Source organism: Macaca thibetana, chromosome 20 (genome assembly GCF_024542745.1).
Source record: "Macaca thibetana thibetana isolate TM-01 chromosome 20, ASM2454274v1, whole genome shotgun sequence".
Lineage (NCBI taxonomy): Eukaryota > Metazoa > Chordata > Mammalia > Primates > Cercopithecidae > Macaca > Macaca thibetana.
In genome coordinates, this window is record NC_065597.1 from 21,568,887 (window position 1) to 21,591,186 (window position 22,300).

Genomic DNA, 22,300 nt, shown 5'->3' on the forward strand with positions numbered 1-22,300 from the left:
TAGTATTTGGTCAACACTTTAGCAAGTAACTTTTTTTTTTTTTTTGCAAAAGAAGCCCATGTGAAAATACAGTTGGCCCTAAGCCTATGAAAAATGGCTCGTGTGTGGGACTGGGGTGACTCGTAGGAGAAGGAGGATAGTTCTCTGGATTTTTACTGGTATGTATATATTTTTGGGTACTGGAGATGGGGACAGTGAGTATTTGAAGCTCACAGCAGGCCCATTTTGCAAGTTTTCAGGAAACTGAAATTCAGAGAGATTAAGTATTTTGCCATGAGTCACTTTGTAGTAAGTGGGAGGGCTGTTGCAAACCCACGTGTGTCCACACCCACAGCCTGTGTTCTTTTCATGTGCACAGGAGTATGGAGGAGAAGGGAAGTGATAGAACGCTTTTTTAAGAAAAAAAAAAAAAAACTTCAGAAGCTGATTTGAGATTTATTCATCTTTGGTGTACTCTCTTTACTAAGGCAGGGTGTAGACTCATGAAACCTAGAAGGAGTTGAAAAATAAGGGTTAGGATTAAAAAAAAAAAAACAACTAGTGAAATCAAGACACCATTTTGCTTAATTGAAGGCTTGCTGTACATTAAAGAACAACAAAAACCTAATTCTTTGAGTGTTTCTGAGGCCGAGCCTTTTCCCACAAGGCACTTGCGTGCACGGTTCTGGAAGCTCTCCTCTGTTTGCACAGTAATCACTCATCCTGCTCTCGGGCTCTGCCTGCAGTCTCTTCCTCTGTCTCAGATGTCACTCTTCTCTGCCTTCTTCAGAAGCTGTTATATGACCTCCAGATTTCTCTTTGACTCCCTGTATTACCATTAGAAGACATCTACACTGGGAAATTGCTCAGTTCCTGTTTTTGATTAATATTTTATCAGCCGCAAGAGGAAATGGTATTCTATAGCAACACTAATAAGTAATTGAGCAGATGAGATGCTCTTGCTAGCTTTGGTAAAAAGTCGGGGCAAGGTTACAGTGGAGGAGCTCTGATGAGACTTGGGATAATAAAGTCAAGTCGAATATCTGCTAGGGTTAAAAATCTAACAATGGGCCAGGCGCGGTGGCTCACGCCTGTAATCACAGCACTTTGGGAGGCCAAGGCAGGTGGATCACTCGAGGTCAGGAGTTCAAGACCAGCCTGGCCAACATGGTAAAACCCCGTCTCCACTAAAAATACAAAAATAAGCCAGGCACAGTGGCGTGCTCCTGTAATCCCAACTACTTGGGAGGCTGAGGCAGGAGAATTGTTTGAACCTGGCAAGAGGAGGTTGCAGTGAGCCCAGATCATGCCGCTGCACTCTGCACTCCAATCTGGGTGAAACTCTGTCCCCCCCCCCCCAAAAGAAAAAAATAAATAAATCTAACACTGGTACGAGAAGAAATTATGCTTTACATCCTTCTTTGAGCAGTGGCTTACCCTCCTACATTTATCAAAAGTGGTGGCAGTAGTGGTAATAATGACCAACTTCATTTAAAGACACGTATCTAAAGCAAAGGACCTAAAAGATTAATTTTTCATAGTGCTTAATATGTGCCAGTAGATATAAATTCAAGATAAGGTAGACAGCTGTGAACTGGATCCCCTGCTGTAGCCAGCAAATGCTGAGAGCCCGGCTTCCCCTCTTGTATTCACATGGCTCTGTAAGAGAGGAAGTAGTACAGCTATCAGTAACAATGCCATCCGGTAATTACCAAATCATAAATGTTTGGGGAGCTGAAGGTCACGGGCTTAGTAGCAATTCTAGTCTGATTCCTTGTGAATTTTAAATACTTGTACTCTCCATCTGGGTGGTGGTATTTTGATTGCCAGTGGACAGTCTGATGGAGGTGGGGGAAGAGTTATTCTTCCATATTTATTTTACTTCACCTTGGGTGAAAAAACTTCGCTTTTCGTAATGTGGTACAATGTGTACTTCTGTAAATGGAAATGGTTTCAGCACATCACAGTCACGCTTCCCCGTTGAAAGATGCTCCGTTTTCCCGCATACGTGATGTCCAGCACAACGTCTGATTTATGAGAACATGACCCTGGAGGCTTCTGGAACAGCTCACATGCTCCCTGCAGGAGGCTCAGGCTCTCAGGGGAGGCCCATGGTGCAGCCAGGCGCTAGAGTTTTAGGGTCAAGAAATTAGAGGTAAGAACACAGCCCCATTTTAAGAAATACCAGTGATTTCTGTTTTTCCTTGTTCTTCTTTCCCTCAGTATTTTATTAACATGTGCTGCTGTACAAACACACAATTCACTTAGGTCTCTGTTTCTTGTGGATCACATGGGAGCTTTCATTAAATTGTGGCAATTCCAATTTGAGTGGTTATCAAGTCAACATCAAATAACATGAAGTGTGTTTTAGCCGGCAAACATCGCTTTGTAATTCTCTGATGTGTTCGGGGCTGATTCCCTTCTTCCTGCTTTTTTTTCCTCTTTATAAAGTTAACATTTTTATTGCAGAGGTACTGCTGCTGTTGGTTTCTAAAGGCACTCGTCATGGTATGACTAATACTGGAAGCAGACACAGCCATGATGAGCAGTACTCTTTTTTTGTTTATTTTCGTTGTTGTTGTTGCTGTAAGCCACTTTCTTCTGACTCTCTCTCCATTAAAGTGCAACTTAATTGGTAAAATTTAGTTGACTAGAGATTTAATTTATTTATTTATTTACGATGAGTCTTGCTCTGTTGCCCAGGCTAGAGTGCAGTGGCGTGATCTCCGTTCACTGCAGCCTCCACCTCCCGAGTCCAAGTGATTCTTTTGCCTCAGCCTCCCGAGTAGCTGGGATTACAGGCACGTGCCACCAGGCTCGGCTAATTTTTGTATTTTTAGTAGAGAAGGGGTTTCACCCTGTTGGCCAAACTGGCCTCAAACTTCTGACCTCATGGTCCACCCACCTCAGCCTCTCAAAGTGCTTGGATTACAGGTGTGAGCCACCATGCCCAGCCTATATTTATCTTTTTAAGTAACAGAGTATTAGCATTGTGATAAATGATACTTAATATATAGTAAGGGAGGTCAAAGTATGAACTATTTTGATTTTTTATAGTTTTTTTTAAAATAATGCATTCATTTTCCCTTTCTTTCTTTCTCTCTTTCTCTCTCTCTCTCTCTTTTTTTTTTTTTTCTGAGTCAGGGCCTAGGTCTGGCACCCAGGCTGGAGTGAGGTGACATGATCAGGGCTCACTGCACCTTCCAACTCCTGGGCTCAAGCAATCTTCCTGCCTCAGCCTCCTGAGTAGCTGGAATTACAGGCTCACGCCACCATACCTGGCTACTTGTTTAAATTTTTGCAGACGTAAGGTCTCACTATGTTGCCCACATTGGCCTCAAATTCCTAGCTTCAAGCAGTCCTTCTGCCTTGGTCTCTCCAAGTGCTGAGATTATAGGCATGAGCCACTGTGCCCAGCCAAATTTTCTTATTTTCTTTTTTTTTTTGAGATGGAGTCTCGCTCTGTTGCCCAGGCTGGAGTACAGTGGCGTGATCTTGCCTCACTGCAAGCTCCGCCCCCCGGGTTCATGCCATTCTCCTGCCTCAGCCTCCTGAGTAGCTGGGACTACAGGCACCCGCTGCCACCACGCCTGGCTAATTTTTTGTATTTTTAGTAGAGATGGGGTTTCACCATGTTAGCCAGGATGGTCTCGATCTCCTGACCTTGTGATCCACCTTTCTCGGCCTCCTAAAGTGCTGGGATTACAGGCATGAGCCACGGCGCCTGGCCCAAATTTTCTTATGAAATCAAATGGGCAATACTTGTTTGCAAAAAATAGTTCTTTTGGTTCTTACTTGTCTGTGAGGATTAAGTCACAAAATGCCTGATAGCATCCACTGCATTTTGTAGGGGACAATTACATAGAAGATGCCAGCAATATCTTCTCTCTTTTCTAACATTCTTTACCTCTCCCACCCAAGGACAATGGTGGGCTGGAGTGAGCATTCAGTGACCCAGAACTTACCGGAAGCTCCTAGGGCCACATCTTCCCCAGTCTTCTCCCCCAGGTTTGTCCCATTTGTACTGACTCTGACCCAGGTTGTCCTGACTTGAGAATCATTAGAAGTTTCAGAAAGATGCATACTGCGTAAAAAAAAAAAAAAAAAAAAAAAAAAAAGGGTGGGGGGAGGGCGGTCTGAGAAGAAAGTATAATTCTTTTTCTTCTAACTGGAGATATAAAAATCATATAGGCATGATTTATTATTTGATTGGAACATTATATTTTATGGTTGTAGAGCACACGTATCATCCTATCTGCTTCTGACACCCAGGAAGCAGCTCTGGCTTTTATAATTTTGATGAAAGAGTTTCCCAACAGTATTTTGGTGTGCGTGCTCACACACCAGCCCTGGTCGTCAGCGAACAGATTCTTCCAGATTTCCATTGAAGCGGAAGAAAGTGAGATCAGAGATCCCGAGGAAGGGGTTCAGTTTCAGCAATAGTGGAGCCAGGGAGTGGGGGGCAGAAGCAGAGGAAGTCAGTGCAGGGCGCTGGAGGGCCACTCCTAATTGCTTCATGTCTTGTTGCTGAGCTGATGGACTTGGAGGCGCTGCTGGTCCTGGATCCTTGCAACCTTTTCTTCCAAGAGGAAATGTCGTGGGACTGAGCCTCCCTTCCCCTGGCTGTCACAAAGATGGACCTACCCATGTGGGGGCCTAATGCAAGTGATTCCACAAAGGTACATGTTGAAATAGAAAAAGGCCCAGGTGAGGCTGGCTATGTAATATACAAAATCCATTGCAAAATGAAAATGTGGGATTCTAGCCAGGGGAAGGGAAGTTAATCTCCCTTTTCTTTGGGCCCAACATCTGAACCTCGGGCAAACAGGTGTCCCCCAGAAGATTGGATCCTCTGCTCTAGGACACATTCTTGTCCTTGAGCAGGTTGGGCAAGAGGCTTTTCTGGTGGTCACCAGCCTCAAACCCCGTGGTCTTGCCAGCCTAGGACATGTCAAGACTGCAGCCTTTCCTGACCTGCGACCATCCCCATGTCCATGCCCAGGCCCCTACTAGGAGTTGAGGACAACAGGGGTCATGTGTCTCTCCTGCTTAGGAAACCTGGGTTGAGGGTGGCAGTGATCTTGAGGTGGGGTCTCGGAGGGTGGAGCTAGCCTGGCCTGGCCCAACCCAGAGTGCCAGCAGGGGTGGGTACAGTGGCTCATGCCTATAATCCCAGCAGTTTGGGAGGCCAAGGCAGGTGGATCACCTGAAGTCAGGAGTTCAAGACCAGCCTGACCAACATGGGGAAACCCCATCTCTACTAAAAATACAAAATTAGCTGGGTGTAGTGATGCACACCTGTAATCCCAGCTATACAGGAAGCTGAGGCAGGAGAATTGCTTGAACTCGGGAGGTGAGGTTGTGATGAGCTGAGATCATGCCATTGCACTCCAGCCTGGGCAAAAAGAGCGGGCGAAAACAAACTAACAAATGACAACAACAGCACAAACAAGAGCGGGGGAAAACAGATGACAACAACAACAAAAAAAACCGATGTAGGAATGGACAGATGAACAACCCACATGACTTAAGGACATCTTTGAATCAATTATTCTAAGCTGGTAGCAGAAGCCTCTTTTCCATTTGACTTGTATCTCACCTTTTTTTTTTTTTTTTTTTTTTTTTTTTTTGAGATAGAGTCTCACTTTGTTGCCTAGGGTAGAGTGCAGTGGTATGATCTCAGCTCATTGCCACCTCTGCCTCCTGGAATCAAGAGATTCTTCCTGCCTTGGCCTCCGGAGTAGCTGGGACTGCAGGCATCCACCACCAAGCCCGGCTAATTTTTGTATTTTTTGTAGAGACGGAGTTTCGCCATGTCGGCCAGGCTGGTTTTGAACTCCTGACCTCAAGTGATGAGACTTCCTGAGTCTCCCAAAGTGCTGAGATTACAGGCATGAGCCATTGCACCCGGCCAGACTTGTATCTCTTAATGGGTTTATGTTTAACCCTGTATGTTTCAGTCCTACTATGCATCTTACAGCTGACTAACCCTGTTTAAAAATATGCTACTACATTTAATCTTTATGGTAGCGTCATGAACAGGCTATTCTTTAGTCCAGTGGTTCTTCATCGGGAGTGATTTTGCCTGCCAGGGAATACATGTCAATGTCTGGAGACATCTGGGGTTGTCAGTTCAAGAGGGTAGGGGATTGGGGAGAAAAGATGCTATTGGCATCTAGTGGGTAAAGGCCAAGGGATGGTGCAAGGATCCTGCAACACAAAGGAGCACCCCCACCACAAAATATCAGTAGTGCCCAGGTTGGGAAGCTCTGTGCCATTGTGCAAAGATTCAAGGTGGCTATGTTGCAGGACTGGTACGTGGGAGGCGTGGGTATTCTAACACAGTCTAGTGATGGTCCAACCTCCTGTACTATGAGTAATTAGCAAAGAATTAACAGCAGAAGATTGCTCTCACCAAAGCCCATCCAGAAAGTGGCTCTTATTCAAGGTGCTAATTAGGGTGTTTTGTTGCCAGTAAAAACATGAGTCAGATTTCATGATTGATTCATGATGACTTTAAAATTAATGCTGCTGTTATTATACAAAGTAGTGGTAAGTGGAGGTGAGAGAATGTTTTTGCTTTGGGATAGTAAGTCAACATTACGGTAAACACGCAGTAAACCCATTTATCTCTGGCTTAATGCTTTGTTGTTTCTTCTAAGCACTTCTTAGGTGCCTCTGGGCTTTTTAACATTCTTTGGCAGTTGTAATTTATTAATTGATTTTTAAATTTGACCAGTGAAAATGAACTTTAGGTAGGGGTTTGAGGAAAATGAAAAGGCCTATTTGTTTTTCAGTGGCTGGTTCTTCATGTTCAGCATTAAGCAGTGGCAGAAATCAGGCAACCTGTGTGTAGTCTCAGCGATCTTGGATTCCCAGCTTCCTCACATCACAGATGGAGAGTCAGTTACTCAGAAAAGAACTTCCTTTTTTTCCTCCTCTTCTCCTCTCCTCTCCTCTCTGCCTTTCCCCTTTCTCCTTTCCTCTTCCCCCTTCCTCCTTTCCTCTTTCCCCTTCCTCCTTTCCGCTTTCCCCTTCCTTTTTCCTTTCCTTTCCTTTCCTTTCTTTTTTATTGAGGGAGATTCTGGCTGTGTTGGCCAGGCTGGAGTGCAGTGGTAGGACCTTGGCTTACTGTAGCCTTGACCTCTCCAGCTCAAGTGATCCTCCCACCTCAGCCTCCTGAGTAACAGGGGCGACAGGTGCACACTGCCATGCCCAGGTAAGTTTGTTCATTTTTTGTACATACAGGGTCTCACTATATAGCCCAGGCTGGTCTCCTGGTCTCAAAGGATCCTCCCACCTCAGCCTCCCAAAGTGCCGAGATTATGGGTGTGAGCTACTGTACCTGACCAATAACTTTCTATGATATAGATTTTATTTAAAAACAGTACTGTTCAGTGGCCTCTCCATCAAATGCATTCTAACATAACCTCACAGAAGTGAGCCCTCTTACTGAACTATTTGGCTGGGGTTCTTGGGTGTGTTTTGTTCTATTTTCTGGTTGGTGATTTTCTTTCTGTTGGGTCCTATGGGCTCTTTTTGGACCTCTTCTCAGAATGTGTTTTTTTTGTTTGTTTGTTTGTTTTTTTTTTTGAAATGGAATCTTGCACTGTCTCCTGGGCTGGAGTGCAATGGCAAGATCTCTGCTCACTGCAACCTCCGCGTCTCAGGTTCAAGCGTTTCTTCTGCCTCAGCCTCCTGAGTAGCTGGGATTACAGGCTCCTGTCACCGAACCTGGCTAATTTTTTTGTAGTTTTAGTAGAGATGGGGTTTCACCATGTTAGCCAGGATGGTCTTGATCTCCTGACCTTGTGATCCGCCTGCCTCGGCCTCCCAAAGTGCTGGGATTATAGGTGTGAGCCACCGTGCCCAGCCCTCAGAATGTTTTCAAATGCATACCGTTAAATACCTGGGATTACAAAGGGAACCAACTGTACTTACGTATAGTTCTGTCTGTGACACTGTAGTGTGCACTGAAGCAAAAATAACAGGTGATGCTAATCACAAAGTTTTACATATCTCTTGAAGAGTCTTACTGGTTTCTGTGTTGAGGAAGCAGGAAATTTCCCTGACCCCTTCGCAGGCAGGAAGTGGAGTGCAGATGCCGGAACCAGCTGGCTGCTGTGATGCCAGTAGAGGTGAACTCTACTCGCTGGAACCCCCTGCACGCCACCCTTTGTGGGAGGGAGCTCGCAGGCGAGCAGGTGCAGGAGCCAGGGTGAACGCTTTTGGGCGCCGGGAGGAATGAACTCTGTACTGGCCCCAGGGCAGCATCTGGCAGGGGGTGCCCATGACCCCCGAAGCCCTAAAAGAGGTGTTACAGTCAGTGCTCTTTTAGCTTTGCCATCCACGGGCGCCTTAAGTGTTAACAGCTCAGTGGAGGGTCAATGTGACAGCCTTTTGCGCCCGCACCCGAGTTCTTGTCCAGTGTCCAGGTCTCATGAGCCAATTTGAAGGATGGTAAATGCGGGAGATTTTATTGCTGATGAAAGTGGCTTTCACTGGGAAGAGGAGCTGAAAACAGGACAAAGTGGGAAGGTAATTTTCCCCTGGAGCGATGCCATCACGCTGTTCTTCTGAAGTCCAGCCGCTTATGTCCAACTGTAGTCTCCAATGTCCAGCTGCTTCTCCTCTTGTCTTCACTCTGCCAGTGGAGCCTGGGGTTTTTATGGGCACTGGATGGGGGGCAGGCTGGGCCATGGGTGGTTGTGGAAAAGGCAGCATTTGAGTGGAAAAACAGGGATGTATGTTCTCACTTCGGGCCACAGTTCTAGGCTTGAGGATGGCACCCTCACCACGGACCTGCCCTCTTCAGCCCAGAATTTCCTTGCCTCCTGTCCCTATCATTGATATCTGGAATTCTTTGTACCTATGAAATCTAATATGGTGATATCTGCATCTAGCTCCTGCTAGAGATGGTGCTCATAATAATTTTTAATATTTATTGAGTGTGGATAATAATCCAGGAGTTGTGCTAAACATTTTACAGCACATTATCTCATTTAATCTTCACACCACCATAAAGTAGTGTTTGCTTATTTGAGGGATGAAAAAAGTTAGGCTCTGAGAATTGATACTACTCTGCAAATATGGAATTAGAATTTCAAACCTATCTATGGTCTTAATCACTTCTCCATTCATTGTCCTTGTTTTATGAATGCTGATTACCTTTTAATTTGGTTTGGTTCTTTGGAGTTGTTTATGTTTTGTGAGTCTTGGCGTGTTTTTGGTAGAGAAACTTGCTAGGTTCTCACAATGTGGAAACGAAGCAGAAAACAAAGATCTCAATTTGCCTTTTCAGCCTGAATGCAGACTCTTACATTCAGTCCTGGGAGTCTTTCTTGAGCGACAGTGAGAGCGATGGAGGGAGGGTTTCCATTCTCCGAGATGGATCGTTGCATCAGTATTTCCTTTTCGTTTTTCCTTAGGATGAGAAAGAAGGGAGTGCAGCCCTTTTCCTCAGGTTAGAATGGTTCTGTTGGTTGAATTATGCACCCTGTTTAGTTGAAACAATTGGACAATAAGGATGTGACTATTTGCATTGCTGTCTAATACTTTATTATGTCATACCAAAAATTATTTTTTGTATTTTGCTACCAGTTCTTTTAATTTCTCTTACATGTATGAAGTTGGATAGTTAGAATCAAATTAAAATAAATTGGACGGACACATTGGCTCGTGACTGTAATCCCAGCACTTTGGGAGGCTGAGGCAAGGGGATCACTTGAGGTCAGGAGTTCGAGACTGGCCTGGCCAATATGGTGAAACCCTTTCTCTACTAAAAATACAAAAATGTTTAGTATTTTGGGGTTCAGGTTACGTGATGTGCACCTGTAATCCCAGCTACTTGGGAGGCTGAGACAGGAGAATTACTTGAACTCTGGAGGTGAAGGTTGCAGTGAGCCAAGGTCGTGCCACTGAACTCCAGAGGCGACAGAGGAAGACTCTGTCTCTGAATGAATGAATGAATGAATGAATGAATGAATGTTGTTTAAACCTGCCAACTACAATAACTTTTTCAGTCTCTTTCTCCCTTTCCACCTTCCCAAAAAGGTGGGAAATTTCTACAGTAAAGCAATTAACAAATAAGTTTTGGGTTAGGCAGGAGATTAGTTAGAGACAGGGTCTGTAGATCAGAAGTGGTATTTGGGGGAGTAGGGACTTTTTTTTCTTTTTCCCTTATGCATTTGGGAGTGGAAGAGCTGTCAGATTCTGAATTTAGTTGGATTTATAATGCTAGAGACATTCAGCAGTCTGCCTTTCCCTTTCTGTTATAAAATCATGTTTTTATTGAATTACATTTTAATATTGGTGTCACTTTAAAATGAAAATGAAGACTTGCAAAATGTATTTTTGAAGGAGGTGGGGCGGCGGGGGGAAATGCCATCTTGGCAACAGATGACTTCGGTTCAAGTCCTCTCTGTGTCTCTTACTTGCTTTGTGGCTTTAGACCAGCCACCCACTCAGAGCCGTGAATTCCTCATCTCTGAAATGACCATAGTAAGTTCCTGCCTAGGCTCTCTCCAGAAGCTAAAATGCATAAACATGCTTTGTAATTTTTTGTAATGATTGATACTAGCTGTGGTGTTGATAAGAAACAGCTGGCATACTTACTGGGTGATTGAGAAGAGTGTATTTGTCTGTTTTCATGCTGCTGATAAAGATACACCCTATACTTGGTAATTTACAAAAGAAAAAGGTTTTTTGGACTTACAGTTCCTTGTGGCTGGGGAGGCCACACAGTCATGACAGAAGGTGAAAGGCACACTTCACATGGCAGCAGGCAAGAAAGAACTTGTGTAGGGAAACTCTCCCTTATGATATCATCAGATTTCTTGAGATTTATTTGCTAACATGAGAACACCTCAGGAAAGACCTGCCTCCATGATTGAATTACCTCCCACCTGGTCCCTCCCACAACACATGGAAATTCAAGAAGAAATTTGGGTGGGGACACAGCCAAACCATATCAAAGACCATTTATAAAACTCTAAGCAGCTTTAAAGGAAACCACCAAGGGAACAAGGCCTGATGAGGCAAGAGTAGGAGGGAACAGATGCTTGGATAGGGCAGGTGAGTCACAGGCTAATGGGAGCTGTCACCTTCAGTAGAGGTCCTGATGACCTGGGAGGATGAGAACCAGACAGATGGGAGTATCCTAGCCTCTCAGTTCCTTTCCACCCTCAGAACTACTCCTAGTGCCTCTCAATGGCTAAACCAACCAAAGGTTAGAGCCCAAGGAAACTTCTGATGCTGTCTTTACAGGTCAGACAGTTGGGAACAGAGTTGATAGAGAGGACACAGGAGGTGACTAGATTTGGAAGGAAAATTAGAAAACTTTTGGCCAGGCATGGTGGCTCATGCCTGTAATCCCAGCACTTTGGGGATCACTTGAGTCTAACATAGTGGTGTCCAAACTTTTGGCTTCCCTGGGCCACATTGGAAGGAGGATTGTCTTAGGCTGCACATAAAATGCACTAACAATTGTTGATGAGCTTAAAAAAAAGTCCCCCCAAAATCTCATAATGTTTTAAGAAAGTTTACGAATTTGTGTTGGGCCACATTCAAAATTATCCTGGGCCGCATGTGGCCCACCAGCCATTGTACAAGCTTAGTCTAACAGGTTCTTCAAGGTGGGTTTGAGCGTTTGAAAGACTTCTAGTGGGAGAGATCACAAGGTGCAACTAGAGAATCCTGGGCTGGCCTGAGAGGCAGACCTGTGGTTATTTTGCTCTTTGAAAGTTGTCCTTCGGCACCCATTTTCCCCAGATGTAACCTCGATTTATGCTCCAGGTCTGAGCAGAAATATTATTCCCTCCAGAAAGCCTTCCCTGGATGTTGAGGGATGAAGTTGGGGGCCCCGCCCTCAGAACTCGCTGGTTCTCGTCATCGTCCTCAGCATACTTGGTCATTGTTTGTCTCCATCTCTGTCATTGCCGTGTGCCCTTTGAGGACAGATATGTGTCCATCTAGTTAACAGTTGGCTCTCCAGTAACCAGCACAGTACCGGACACAGAGTAGTAACCCTATACTCTAGCGTAGTCAAATACTCTAGTATTTGCCAAAACTAGAGGATGAATGAGTGACGGGTAAGAGTTCTTAGAAAAATGGATATAAACAATATGATAAATCATATTGGGAAAATAAATATTAGAATCATTGGATCCCTGAGTTACAGGAAAATGTATTAATAGAGCTCTCTGGCTACTCTTTAAAGTATGGACATCCACGATGGATTAGCTATGCATCTGTGGACAGGAGGCTTACCCACTCTGAGTCTTGTCATATACCAAACATAGGAAAACCATATCTTCCTGAGAATGTCATGAAGAATATGTCAACCAATCAGAATGAATCAGCTTGCCCAGTGTTTGGCATACAGCTGCTTAAGAAACATTAGCCGTTCTTTGTTATTATAAATCCCCCTTGTATTTTAAAATCCTCATGTATCACTGAAACAAACAACTGAAGACCATCAAAAGACTCGTAGTGAAAGAAGACAGCCATTGTAATTTCCCTGGAAACTCCATTTTGATTTGAATGTCCACAGCATCTCATTTCTGCCTTTAAAAAAAATTTGAAAGTGACGTTTTGGCATGATTGAACTCACGGGTGGAGAAGGTATGACAGATATTCTGGAAATCTTGGAAGGTGAAATACAGGGCAGATGGCCCCTATGGAGGTTCATTGTCCCCCATCTTACTTTAAATAATGACTTTCTTAAAACTACATGTTTTGGAGAAATGTCCTGCAATTTTTTTTATATCTTTTTTGTTTTGTTTTGTTTTTTGAGACAATCTCGCTCTGTCTCCAGGCTGGAGTGCAGTGGCACGATCTCGGCTCACTGCAACCTCCATCTCCCGGGTTCAAGCGATTCCCCTGCCTCAGCCTCCCGAGTAGCTGGGACTACAGGCACACGCTACCATGCCCGGCTAATATTTTGTGTTTTAGTAGAGACTGGGTTTCAGCATGGTGGCCAGGATGGTCTTGATCTCCTTACCTCATGATCTGCTTGTCTCAGCCTCTCAAAGTGCTGGGATGATAGGCATGAACCACCACGCCTGGGCTATTGCTTTATATTTTAAGACTATACACTGATATCCCCGAGCCCCCAAGTTCCTGTCCGCTGGTAGAATTCACAAAGCTAGTTTATGTCTCCTTCTCTTCCTCTTCCGGTGTTGTCTCTTGCCTGCATTGAGATAGCATTGCGTGGTGATCCTTGCACTGTTCGAACAGAGGCTGCAGATGGACATAGGATCTGCTCAGGGAGATAAGATCACCTGCTAATTCTGCTTCCTCCATCAGAGTCTGAATGATCAGTGATGGGGACCAGAGCTAGCTTAGGTCTCTGGGAGCCCCCTCTGTCTGAGTCCGGGAGATGGATGATATGGGTAATGACTTGCTGCTTTATCTTCTCTCTATCTCCTTACAGCAGCTCCAACTACTGACTTTTATTGTGTGGCAGCTAATTGTAGGATTCTATTTCTCTAAAGAGAAGGCAAGAGAGGAAATGCAGTGTCCACCATCCCTGCAGTCCTTCAGCCCCTTCCCCCTCCCACTACCTTGAAGTAGAGGGAAAGGGGACGACACAAGGCCCCTTAGAAGTAAGACTTTGTCTCTGATGCCACGGACCTTTGATATATTTTTTGAAAAGAAGGCCTGCTTTGGCTGATACCTTCTGACTGTTAGTGAATAAAGGAAGTTGAAACAATTTCTTCCCTGTAATCATTAAGCTCGTTGTCTTTGTTACAATATATGGTGTGATCTTTGTTACAATATATGTTCACAAATTCCTAGAACACTCTTCCCGTTGGCCATGGGATCGGGGGAAGAGAGAATCAGACACAGGTTGGAGGGAATCCATCTCCAGTGCTGCTCAGAGGTATGACCTAGAGCAAGGGGTTTGGGCTTTCTTGGACTCGTTTTCCTCCGTGGTGAAGTGGGAATGATTTATTGACAGTGGACCATGACGTTCTGCACACAAAGTTCCTTGCATAGCGCCTGATACACACAAAGCTTTCAGGCAAGGTTGGTTTCCGGTATTTCCAGCCTTAGCCTTGGCCGTGGGAGCCATAGTGAGGTTGTTCAGAAGTTTAGAGCTAGTCTTTATTTTTTTTTTGCCACTAGGCCTTGTATACAGTAGGCATTCATTAAGTGCTGCCTCCTATTATATCCTTAGGTTTAAGATACAGGCACCACAACATAAACCATCCCCAGAGTACACATGCATTTGAAAATGTTATGGATATAATTTGGTGCCATTCTCCTCCCTTCTACCCCTATCTAAATGAAGTTTTTAATGTAAGTGTCATGTCCTTGGAACTGTAGATTGTAACCGACAGTTGATTGGAGGGTCTGAGTTTCTCAGCCAGATGAATGCATGAGGATTGTATCCCTCCTGAAGATACTCATGTATCAGTTCCATGAGATGGAAGCTGCCCACTGTGGGGCACCCGAGATAATGTGACCTGCTCCGGGGTCCTCTGAGGGACTGGCCACCAAGTCAGGCTGAATGCGCTCTGCCCACTAAGCTGGCTTCTCTCTGCTTTGGGCCCACTGAGCTGGCTTCTCTCTGACTGGAGGTGAAGCGGGAAGTCAGCTGATTATTTTTCTCTTGCTGCAACTTCGCACTGCCTTTAAATATCCCAGTGTATACGGTGACCAAGGACAGTGCTATTCGAGCCTCCCCCACTAAGTCTCAGCACCGCATCAATGCAATCCCATGCAAACAAAGCTGAGTACGCGATTGTGCAGGTTTAGCCAGCTGAGGTGTGGTTTCTGATACTGATCATGACAATGAAAATGGAAAATGGAGGACAATGATGACGAAACAGGAGGAAGAATAGGTGACTTGCCTCTAGCTGATGTGGATTATTTTTCGTTTTTAATTTCCATATCTTTGTAGCTTGCTCATAGATCTCAGCTTAAGGACAATGAAAGTCGTTTATTGAGTACTTAGTATGTGCTGGCTGCAGAGCCAAGTCTTTTTTTTTTTTTTTTTTTTTTTTTTTTTCCTTTTTTGAGGCAGACAGTCTCACTGTCACCCAGGCTGGATTGCAGTGGCACAGTCTCAGCTGACTGCAACCTGCACCTCTCAGGTTCAAGCGATGATCAGACCTCAGTCTCCTGAGAAGCTGGGATTACAGGCATGTACCACCACACTCAGCTAATATTTGTATTTTTAGTAGAGGCGGGGTTTTGCCGTGTTGACCAGGCTGTTGTTGAACACCTGACCTGAGGTGATCTGCCCACCTCAGTCTCCCAAAGTGCTGGGATGACAGGGGTGACCCACCACACCCAGCCAGACTCAAGTATTTCAAGTATCAGCATTGCCTGCCTGCGTCCTTGTCTCCCTGCCTCCCTTCCATCTCTGTGTTATCTGACTTAATCTTTGAAATAAACCAATGATGTATGATATACACTTTCTAGGTGGATAGATGATGGGTTAGGAAGATGTGACTTGTCCTAAATCACGTGTCTTCTAAGTTTTGGAACTGATTTTCTCATCGACTGTAGACGCTGAGCCCATTAGTATGATACCTACTGCCTTTTAATTTTAAAAGTTATCATTGTTTTTTTCCTTTTCATTATCATGTGATTTACCTTTTTTTTTGTGTCTTGTAATCGGTTGGTCATGCTGACATACTAAACCATATTCTCTGCCACTTGAAACCAATTCACCTGTGAAAAGTCATACATAGGCTCAAAGAAAGAGTTTGGTTATGATATTGTTGTGACAGCTGTCTCGGGGGTTGGAGTAAGAGCTAGGGTCCCAACTGCCACCGTTCATGTGGGGGTAGACCACTGCTTCCTTTTGGTGATGAGGAAGCTGGATTTGGCAGCTGGTTTTGTCTGGATTTGAAAGGGAGGTAATCAGGGGTGTGCTGGGAGGGTCAGAACCATCCACCCACGTGTTGGTGCCACCCAGCAGTGGAAAAGCCTCTGGCCTCGGCCCTCTCAGGAAGGTTGTCCACGAAGCCAGTGAGGGCTGCTTTTTGCATTACAGCAGCCCAGCCTATCTCTCAGGAGGCTGATAATCAGTAAATGAAATTCACCTTTCCCCCGATTCCTGAAAACGGAAAAATTGAGGGTTGAATTATAGAACAAATCTTGAACACTGTCTTTTTTCCAGCATGGTATTTCGAGCTGCACAGAAAGAGGGAATTATTTTATTTGGGAGAAAAAATTTAAGTTTGGCAGTTCTCTGAAAGAAAATTAAGTGATTGCAAGTCCATTCTCTGGCCTTCTGAAGAAGATAGATTGTAATCTTTAATTAATCTATCACTCACACCAAAAAAAAAAAAAAAAAGTGGGGCAAGGGGTGGAAGAATGTTGATATCACATTATTTTGGATGTCTGGGGTTGCACCTGGAAGCTCAGATAGCAATATCTAGGCACGGCTGCCAGCGCTCTATACATTGACGTTTGTTTAGTATTTTAATTTCCCCGTGAGTCTTAAACCTCTGCGTGGTGTGCAAGTTGGGGCCTGGTGTATGCACTTTGGCCACAGGCTTTCCCATTGTAATGAAGATGGAATGACTCCATGGATGGCCTTTCCATGGCTTTGTCTGTAGCCTGCCCTCCTCTTTAACTGAACACCTTCCAGACGAACATGCTGTGAACTCTTGAACTGCTCATTCTGTTCTCTGAGCGAATTGCTCAAGCTGCAGTTTATCATTATATGCCTCCAAAGACTTTGTGTTTCCTATGTTTGACATCGAGATAGAATTTTTCATAACCCTTTACTAGTCATAAATTTGATTGTTAAGGGACCGGGTTAATCTTGTTTCTAATACCAGCATCTGATTTTAAACCCTGATTTAGGAGCATTTTCTTTCTGCTGCGTTCCGAAAACGCATAGGTGGAAACGTATATAATATGTCACCTGATACTGGAGGATAGTTTATTTCTGTTCATTTTGTCCTGAATAGTACCTATGAGATGCATTTGAAAACTTACCTTGTTTATATATTTCTTCTGTTGCAATTTCTTCCATTACCTGGAACAGCTGCTTTGGATGGCAAGCCAAGCCATGCCCTTTCACAGCTGTGGGATGAATGCGGAAAGAAGTCTTGGTAAGGAAGCGATTCAGAGACCATGGAAGCATCTCATGACAGGAGTCACGACGTTGTGTTGCATAATATTTCAGGAACTTGCAGCCCTGATAACTCATGCCTGCCTTTCTGTAGGCCTTTTCCTCTAGACTTTGCAGTGCATGACACATAGTAGTTGCTCAATAAATATGTGCTCAACTGAACTTCGGTGGTTAGGTTAGTAATCAGGTGCACAGACAAAATCACAGTAGTTTCCGTGAGCCTTGTCTTACTGGTAAAGGAGTCTCGTGAGGATTAGTTGAAATAACTCACAAAAATATCCAACTCTCTGTTTCCCTGCTGGGGACTCTTGTCATAGAAGCCACTGCTGTAGTCTTAGAAAACATATGGCATTATTTTGGGGGGAGAGGTTAGAGTAGAGTGTTAAAGAGTGCATTTCTCTTCCAGTAAGCAATTCTGCATCGATAAAAAGTAGACAAAGAATAAGTGAAAAATGTTTAGCTAATTCTTGTTGACAGAAGTAGGACTTCAGGTCCACATATATGCATTGTAGAGCACACACATGCATTTTTAAGAATGTCCCAATTCTCTTCCCTCTGGGGTCAGATTTGCACATATGCGTGTCTACAAACTGTACTTGCAGTGGCTCTCTGGGAAATGAAATTTCTGCACCCTGCCAGAGCATGTTTCCCCTCTAAAGAGAGGCAGCTGATAATTAGTAATGCTAATATCACAGTGAGGTGCAATAGATAATCTAACACCAGCAATGATACCCAGAGCATTTATCTTTGATGCTGGAAATGCGTTCATTTTCTTTATCTTGCTATTAATGTACCTCTATTGGGCAATTTACTCCCTCTTCATAGATAAGATCAGATCCAGTATACATTTATAAAACCACACTTACATTTAAATACAGGCCTTTCCCATTTCACAGTCTTTCTAGCTCCCCTTTCCAATACATCTCTCTCTCTCTCACACACACACACACAGACACACACACTGTCACACTGTCACACAGACACACACACACACACACACAGCCAAATCAGACACCAACATAAACTGTAGAGTTAACATTCTTTTTCCACCCTCATACTTTCTTTAGCTCTGATCTGTGTTCAGTTTCTGCTTGAGAGAGTGATATATTCAGATATTCAGCTATGGTTAGAAAAAGCAAAATGGTAACAATAGAATCTGGACAGGATTGATGTCCAGCAGCAAGGAACAACAGGAAAAAAAAAAAAAAAAAAAAAACAGTGGAATCAAGAACCCAGGTGGTTTTTGTAGGTTAATTGTGCAGGGTTATCATGTATCCCTTTAAAAGCACCATGTTGATTCTAAACTTTGGTTCTGCACATTAGAATTGTTGCCTGGGCCGGGGTTTTTCCCGTTGCATGTGGCGTGTGTTCGTCCAACACATTTATTTGCTGATTGCAAATATACTTGTCTCTTCTCATGGGCATTAGTAGTACTCATGAAATCATCGATGTGGGGCAAACTGAGAAAAGGATTCATTATATTTTGGACACGTAAACAAGATGTCATTTTACCAATTGCTCATTGACGCTGACATTTCCTGTCGGTCTCGGACTGTGAAATCTGCGTGGAGTGGTTACACCCTGGGCTTGATTGTTAGCTCCTGCCTGAGCTCTGAGTTTCTGTGGATTTCTATAGGCTCCTGCAAATTTTATCCTGTGGACATTTTGTTTTTTTAAAAAATGGGGTCTCATTCTGTTGTGCCCGCTACAGTGCAGTGGCGTGATCATAACTAACGGCAACCTCGAATTCATGAGCCCAAGCGATCTTCCCACTTCAGCCTGAGTAGCTTGGACTACAGGCATGTGTCACCATGCCAGGCTAATGTTTAAAAATTTTCTTAGAGATAGAGCCTCACTTTACTGCCTAGCCTGTTCTTGAACTCCTGGCTTCAAGAGATTCTCCTGCCTTGAGCTCCCAAAGTGCTGGGACCAATAGAGATTTTTCTGAGAATTAGGTCCCCCACTATTAATAAGATCATTGTCAGCTGAGTTGAGGAGTTGGCATGGGTAGATACAATTAATTTAGATTTTTTAAAGGCTTTTGAGAATATTCAGATAACCTAATATATTTTGAGACCTGAAATTTATTTAAAATGTGAAGAGCAATTTACAAAATTGTACATACTCTGTAAATATACTTTTGTTATAAAAATAGACACATATGTACACACATAGACAAATATTCTGAGATAAATATACTGAGATACCTACAGTGCTTGTCTCTGGATAGGACAGGTATAATTTAATTGTTTAAAATTAATGAACTTGGCCAGACAGACCTGGGATCAAATTCTGCCTCTACCACTAATTGACGGTGAGGTGTGACACAGAAAAAGTGATTTAGCCTTGGTTCCCCTCCAGGTCCTTATCTGTAAGGTGACAGTTACAATAATACCCACCTCTCAGGGTTGTACGTCAGTGGGTTAGGCACAGACCTAGGAACTCAGCAAATGTACTACTATGAAGTATTAGCGTTTACTGTTTCTGGTTTTCTGAGTTCTGTCTCCTGTTGTGAACATACATTGCTTTTGTAATACGAAAAATAAAAAAAAAATAAATTTGTTTTGTTTTTAAGAATCAGTCGAGTACAGATGGGACTATTTTCATGGATTGGTGTCTTGTTTGAAGTCAGTTACCAGAGGATTTCTTTCAACCGAGTATACCAAAAAAATTTTTAAAAAGTGGGAATTACACAGACCCCAGCTTAGGACCTGGGCTTAATCTTCATGATGTTTGTAAAGTTATACTTCCTAGAGAAACCTGCCAAGTTTCTGTCGACACTAGACATCTCAGGATTTGAAATGTTAAGCTAACAGAACTTGTTCATCAGGTGTACCTCCAGCTCTCCATAAACACTGCCAGATGGATGAACCTACATAATGATCTCCTGGCGCCATTTTCCTGACTGTGGATACTTGGGTAAGGAGGAGACTTTGACTCTGGATGACATGATGTACCCTGTGTTCTGCAAGCTGGAGAACGTCATGTAGAATCTGAAAATTAGGAGAGAGGGGCAGTCGGAAGAAGACAGAGTGGGTGTTGCAGGGACCTGCTGTCAGCTGGTCCCTCAGCTTGCCTTTGAATTTGGTCCCAAATTGTTTTGTTTTTGTTTTTTAGTAGTTAAAGCTGAGAGCAAACCACATTGCTTACGATTATCAGGGAATGAAAACTATGCAACAGAAGCTGATCTGCAGAGGTGACCATTGTCCCTGGAATTGAACTTCAGCAGGTGCCTACTGCACAGGTCCACACATAAGGGATTGTGTAATGCAGCCAGCAGAGTTGTGCTCAACTGTGATTTCATAAAAGACACAGAAACACATATCAAATAGACAATTCTGTCAGCCCTCTAAACTGGCATAACTTGGAATCATAATTCCATGAATGCATTTCTGCGAGAAGTGAAGATAATAAGCTCCACGTGCTTTTGTTTCCTTTTTTTCTTTCTTAATGCAGGGAAAATCGAGATGGGATTCTCGGTTAAAACCCAGACGAGGGGCCTGGGAGTTGTCACAATCTGATCCCTGAGGATGTTAGCCCAATCTCTTTCTGTAGCCAGAACCAATAGAAAAATGAGAGGAAGAGAGTAGAAGCACAATAGCAAACATTTTTCCTTTCATGGTCTAACTGTGTGACTGTGTATGTCTAGAATGGGATGTGGTTGGGGAAGGGCCTAGTACACATATTTGAGCAGAACATGCATGTTTCATTTCTTCCTCATACTACACGTCCAGTGTGAGCTGGCGGGTTCTTCTGCGCAGTCCCTCAGGGACCCGGGCTGATAGGGTCTGTGATCTCATGGCTGCTCCATCTGGCGCACATGGCCTTCTTGATCTCCAGTTAGGGAGAGTCACCACAGCAATTAAATGGTTTGGTCTGAAGTGTCACATGTTGTTTCCTCTGGACTGCCTATTGGCTAGGCCAGTCACATGGCCCTGCAGAGGATGGGAATGTCTCATCCTCCTGTGGGCTTAGAAGAAAACCAGAGGTCTGTGCACACGATGAGTTTTTACCACAAGGATGCCCTTTCGCATACAGAGAGAAGGATTGAGAGGTACTGTACTGTTGGTTGATAAAGATAAAATCAAACTTGCGAACAGAGCAAAAGGGCATTGCTTGGTCGTTGCAGCTTCCACCCATGCACCTTACGCAGAAGTCTGGGCCCTAACGCGGAAACTTTTCAACAGTGGCCAAATTTTGTTCGGAGTACTGTATTGAGCATACCATATGCTGAAAGACTTGGCACACAAAAACCTAAGGCCAAGGGCACTTCTCAATATTAAACCCTCAGTTGTAATGGAGGCATCAAGCCTGTAAGACCCAAGACCTTACCTTTTGTGCTTCTTGTCTTGTGGAGGGAACATCTATCCTCAAAACAGAAACCTGTCAGATCCCTTGAATATACTGACAATACATTGATGAGAATTGAATGCCCCATAAATTGCATCTCCCGCAGGGCCCGGTAGGTGCCCTGTCTTGCTGCTTATGATTCAGAAACCCTGTTTATTTGTATCAAGGACGGTTGGTACTTTAATCATCAATAAACTAACATTTCAACAGCCTGCCATAAATTTCTTGTCAAAAAAAAAAGAGATTATGATTAGAACACTGTGATGAAAGAGAATCTGTAGATAGACTTACATCCCTCAGTTTCAAAGCTTCTAGTAGTAGCGCTTAGAGGTTCCTAGAGTAAGAAAAGCCTAGCCAAGCAGAAACTCGTGTTTTTGACTTTCAGGATATTTCTGAATTAATTTACTTGCATATATTGGCCAAGATCTGGCACAATCTCTTAATTTTCAATGAATGAAAAATTGAGTTTTGAGAGCAAATATTTTGGTAAGGAAATAGAGAACTGACAGTAATATTCTCTCTGACTATAATTGTGAAACAGTAGACGTCTTTCACCAAGTGCTCACATTATGTTAATTATTAATAAAATCTAACTGCTTAAGTAATAATATAATCATAGTTACCAAATTGAGAGCACTGTTCTGAGCATTTTGCATTCTTTATGTAGTCTTCCGTACAACCTTATTAAGTAGACATTCTCTTCATCTTATTAAGTAGATAGTTCCTCATTTGCAGATGAGGAAACCGTGGCTGACTGAGTTAAGCGAGTGGCAAAGTCATAGAGCTGCTAAGTGGCAGAGTTGTAATTCCCATGCAGAACTGTGTGGCATCAAGGCCGTTTTCTAACTCATTACAATGTACAGTGAGTTAAAATGA

General features: G+C 43.6%; 1 protein-coding gene and 1 long non-coding RNA gene across 3 annotated transcripts in view; both read left to right on the forward strand.

Annotated features, from left to right (window-relative positions):
* Positions 1–22,300, forward strand: part of WWOX (WW domain containing oxidoreductase) — a 1,132,972-nt gene that overhangs the window by 441,532 nt on the left and 669,140 nt on the right. The gene's annotated exons all lie outside the window — the stretch shown is intronic.
* LOC126944005 (uncharacterized) overlaps positions 1–22,300 on the forward strand; it is a 55,160-nt gene that overhangs the window by 20,993 nt on the left and 11,867 nt on the right. Inside the window, exon 1 of the long non-coding RNA XR_007721935.1 lies at positions 1–22,300. This exon is cut by the window's left edge and continues 20,993 nt beyond it; it is cut by the window's right edge and continues 8,297 nt beyond it. This is a non-coding gene — a long non-coding RNA (uncharacterized LOC126944005).